Source organism: Oryctolagus cuniculus, chromosome 13 (assembly GCF_051225735.1).
Source record: "Oryctolagus cuniculus isolate XC-2025 breed Fujian yellow rabbit chromosome 13, ASM5122573v1, whole genome shotgun sequence".
In the NCBI taxonomy this organism is placed as follows: Eukaryota; Metazoa; Chordata; class Mammalia; order Lagomorpha; family Leporidae; genus Oryctolagus; species Oryctolagus cuniculus.
Genome location: NC_142879.1, coordinates 113,412,409 through 113,417,619, shown reverse-complemented (window position 1 = coordinate 113,417,619; position 5,211 = coordinate 113,412,409). Strand labels below are relative to the sequence as shown.

General features: G+C 40.7%; 1 pseudogene; it reads left to right on the top strand.

Moving 5' to 3' along the window:
• The first annotated feature begins 3,184 nt into the window (after positions 1 to 3,184).
• Positions 3,185 to 4,291, top strand: LOC149122889 (palmitoyltransferase ZDHHC2 pseudogene; annotated as a pseudogene).
• Positions 4,292 to 5,211: the final 920 nt, after the last annotated feature.

Genomic DNA, 5,211 nt, shown 5'->3' with positions numbered 1-5,211 from the left:
CATTTATCCAATAAACTGGAAAATCTAGAAGAAATGGATGTATTTCAAGACACATACAGTCTACCATATTGTAGTCATGAAGACAAAAACCTAAACAGACCAATAATCAAGATAGCAATGGAATCAGTAATAAAGATCCTCACAGCAAAGAAAAGCCCAGGACTGGATGGCTTCACTGCTGAACTCCACAAGTCATTTTTTTTAATTTATTTATATTTTTTTTGACAGGCAGAGTTAGACAGTGAGAGAGAGAGACAGAGAGAAAGGTCTTCCTTTTTCCATTGGTTCACCCCCCAAGTGGCCCCTATGGCTGGCACATTGTGGCTGGTGCACTGCGCTGATCCAAAGCCAGGAGCCAGGTGCTTCCTCCTGGTCTCTCACATGGGTTCAGGGCCCAAGGACATGGGCCATCCTCCACTGCACTCCCGGGCCAAAGCAGAGAGCTGGACTGGAAGAGGAGCAACTGGGACAGGACCAGTGCTTCAAGCAGGACTAGAGCCCGGGGTGCTGGTGCCACAGGTAGAGGATTAGCCTAGTGAGCTGTGGCACTGGCCCACCAGTCCTTTAAAAAAGGACAAATTCTAATTATTCTCCAATTATTTAAAATAATTGAAAGGGGTGAATTCCTCCCAAACTCCTTCTATGAGGCCAGCATCACTTTAATTCAATAACCTGAAAAAAATATAGAAAGAGAACTACAGACCAATGTCCCTTATGAACATAGACACAAAAACTCTCAACAAAATACTAGCTAATTGAATCCTACAACACATCAGAAAGATGATTCACCAGGACCATATAGGAGTTATCCCTGGTATGTAAGGATGGTGCAACATAGGCAAATCAGTAAATGTGACACATCATATCAACAAATTGAAGCATAAAAGCCATATTATTATCTCAAAAGATGCAGAGAAAGCATTTGATACATACAACATCCTTTCATGATATAAATATTAAGCAAATTGGGTATGTAAGGAGCATTACTCAGCACAATCAAGGCAATAGATAACAAACACACAACCAGTATCATATTCAATGGATGAAAGTTGGAAGCATTTGCACTGAAATCTGCAACTAGATAAAGATGCCTGCCCACTTTCACCATTGCTATTCAATATAGTCATGGAAGTTTTTGGCAGAACCATTAGACAAGAAAAATAAACCCACAGCTTCAATATATTAAAGGAAGAGAAACCCAGTGCTCCAGAATGCCTGGGGGAAGGGGAGAGGGATATCATGAGGTGGAAGGAGCTGACCGGTGCCCCAGGAGAAGCCCTGGGAAACAGCTCTAATTAAGAAGGCACACTGAGGTGTAATCTCATCCAGAGCTTAAACATGGCCCTGACTGATCTTAAGTGTGTGGGGACCTGCAAGGAAGGGCCAGATGGACTACCTAGCCCAGATCAATCTTCAGGGGCTGGACTTGTGAGGAAAATGAGTGGAGGAGGAGAGCAGGTTCCCAGTTTGCAGGCTATGGCCAAAGTCCCCAGTAACACCGAGTCAGTGGCAGGAATGTGGAGGGGGCCCCTCTTGAAATATTGGTGGCTACAGTCTCTTATGATCTCTGACACTGGGGGGCTCAGTCTTTTCCTTGGAAGCCTTCTTCCTCCTTTTCTTCCTCCTGAGGCATCTCAAGCTGGAGCCTGGAGCCTGAGGCATACCAGGGGGCCTGTGTTGGAGCAGGTGTTGTTCGCTACCTCTGTGGGGCAGGCCACTCCCCTGTATGGTGGCTGTGGCCTTTTCCACTTTCAGGTCTTCTACCTCTTTGGAACTTTAGGGAGTCCTCCAGCAGGTCCCCTGCTCTCCTCTTCAGTGTCCCTTTCTCTTTTTCTAGGCATGGTGGGTGTGTGTTTGCATAACTGCTTGTGTGTGAAATGCAATCCCTCCCTACTCTGTAGGAGCCTCTTCCTCCACCCAGGCCTGCTCCCACTCCTCCTCCCCTGGAGATGATTGATATGAATAGTCTGCCTAATTTTGTTCTCTGGAACAAAAACCACTTTTTAATTTTTGAGACCATTTTTACTATGGGCAAAGCATAATCCTGTAATTTACTGTGGTAATCTCACACAGAGATGAGATAAGGAGAAAATTCTAAGGTTTCTGTCTAGTTATCACTTTTACTGATTAGTCAAGACATCAGGACAATGCTTTTAGATTCTCAGGCTTGCTCAGTTACACTCAGCATTTTTACCTCATTTTAACATCTCTTGTTCCTTACCTTTTCTTTATTATAAGGGATAGAAACTATAGAATACAAAAAATATGGAATACACACAACGATAATAGAAAAGTTTCAAGTCAAGATTCATTAATTTCTTCACCATTGTTCTTCTGAGACTATTTTTCTCCAGTCAGAATGTTTGCTTCAATATTTGCTTGAGTAAAAATGTGCCAGCTATGATACATTTCAATTTTTATTTGAAATTGCATATATATACACTTTCACATATGATGTCTATAGGTGTTAATGAATACTGATTATACACATATACTGACAGCAGTACAAAATTCAGATTCCTCAACTAATACAGTGAAGCCAGACACAGATAAGTCAGCTATTCTCTCACTTTAGATCCTTTGGAGATTATATATTTTGTTGTCTTCTGTTTGTCTTTAGTTTCAAAAAGTGAAACTATGGCTAAGTATGGTTTACCTTGAAAATGGTTTGCAGCTTTTAATGGATCTATGAGTTGATGATTGTTGACTTTTGAAAGTTTTGGAAAATTTTCAATGATTTTCTGCTTCAACATTGTTTCTGTTTCTTGTTTCTCCTTTTTAATCCTTTCCACTTGGGCCTACAATTTAAAAATGTCAGCAGTTTCTCTGTGACTTATTTAATTCATACATCATTGTCATTTTTCATCTTTTATTTTCTCCCCATTTTAAGACTGAATATTTTATTCTCTCTTGGATTTGGCTTTCTATAAACAGATTATGCGTCCATGTGTTCAGCAAAAAAAATCGACAGAAAATACATTTTTAAATTTACATGTAGAGCTTCCTTCTCTGCCTCCTCCTCCTGTGGCTGCAGCCTCCGCTGGGCTGAGGAGACGGGTGTCCACAATGGCGGCGGCAGTGGCCACAGCACAACTAGCCCCCACCCCCAGTCCTGTCCTGCTGGGGAGCGCCGGGCATGGCCAGCCCGCCCCAAGGCCAGAGCTGGGCAAGTGGATGTCACTGGAAGATGGCGCCCTCGGGCCCACGCAGCATCAGGCGGTGGTACCGGCGTGTGTTGTGGTGGGTGCTGTCCTGGATCCCAGCGGTGTTCATCAGCCTCCTCCAGGGCTGGTCCTACTATGCCTCCACCATCCAGCTCTGCCTAGTTTCCATGGAAAACACTGGCGAACAAGTTGTGTGCTTATTGGCTTATCATCTACTTTTTGCGATGTTTGTCAGGTCTTACTGCAAAACTATATATTACCAATGGATCCTTCCAAAGAATTCCATCTCTCTTATGCAGAGAAAGAATTGTTGGAGAGCCAAGAGGACAACCCCATCAGGAAGTTCTTAGGCGAGCAGCCAAGGATCTTCCCATTTTTACCAGGACCATGACTGGAGCCATCCGCTACTGTGACAGATGCCAACTTATAAAACCAGATCACTGCCATCATTGTTCCATCTGCAATAAATGTATTTTGAAGATGGATCATCATTGCCCATGGGTGAACAATTGTGTGGGAATTTCAGATTATAAATTCTTCCTCCTTTTCCTGGCTTATTATCTGCTGTACTGCCTTTTTATCACTGCTACAGACTTACAGTATATTGTCAAATTTTGGACAAGTGGTCTACCAGAGACTCAAGCCAAGTTCCATATGCTGTTTCTATTCTTTGCTGCAGCTAGTTTTCTGTCAGTTTATCTTCTCTATTTGGCTATCATTGTTGGCTAGTCGGCAAAAATAAATCTACATTAGAGGCATTCAGGAGTCCAGTATCTTGACATGGAACCAATAAGAATGGATTCAGCTTAGGTCTCAGTAAAAATAATGAGACAAGTTTTTGGTGATGAGAAGAAGTACTGGTTGTTACCCATTTTTTCACATCTGTCTGATGGCTGTTCCTTCCCAACTTGCCTTGTTAACCAGGATCCTGAACAACCATCTACTCCTGCAGGACTGAATTCAACAGCTAAAAATCCTGAAAACCATCAGTTCCTGCAAATCCATAGAGAGAATTCCAGAGCCACCTTCTCACTGACTCGCAGTCTTGGACAGAAAGCAACATAAGCCCTGGAAGAGGCAAAGATCCTATGAGCAATCCTGTATTAACCATGGAGAATGAGACTTAATCCTCAAGCAAAGTAAATTCATGCTTTATTAAAGTATCGATGCTGTACGTGGATGAAAGGCTCCCATATGAAGGCACCATTTGGATATCCAGAATATGAGTTAATTGTCTGCAAGTTGTTACTTAAAACATAACACACTTTGGATCCAATATACAGAAACAGAGATTCTTATTAAATATTAAAATGTTTTATTGTATATGAATCAAAGAAGAAATATCTTCTATTGAAAACTCAGCCTAAATTCATGAGCCAGTTTTCACCTAAATAATGTGGGTAGCACAGTTTATTACTTAAAAACTTCATTGATTATCTGATTTTTATTTCAAAAATTGAGACTGTTAAGATATTGTTTCAGATTTAAAGGATTTCATGTCACATTATAAGGTGTTTGATTTGTAAAATCTATTAGTTATTGTTAAGAAGGTAGGGGAAATAAACCAGACTTCTTTTACTTTTCCTTCTGATAGGAAATGAACCTCAGACATAGTGACCTGTCATCACTATGACTTCATTACAAAGTCCAAATAGCCTGTACTTGAAGATCACCATCCATTTTTATCAGACTTTAATTACTTCTAGACTTTGCTCCCCATTAGAAAATAAGTATGAACATTGAAGCTGGAGCTTTCTGATCAAGCAAATGGCTAGAACACATTTCTGAGAATGAATCCAATGTTCTTAGAAAATAATTCTAAATCAGAAACACCTTTCATCTTTCCTGATTTTTGTAATTGGAGGAAAATCTGCAATATTATTAAGATTGAATTCTGATACACTTTTGTGGGCTTAGGTTTTTACAAACATATTTTTTGGTCATTTCTCCTATTGAACTTAGTAAAAGTATTGAACTTCTGTTAAGAATTCCTTTCGGTTCAATGGATTTGCCCTTCTGTAACATCTCTATTATTTGTCCTGTTAAT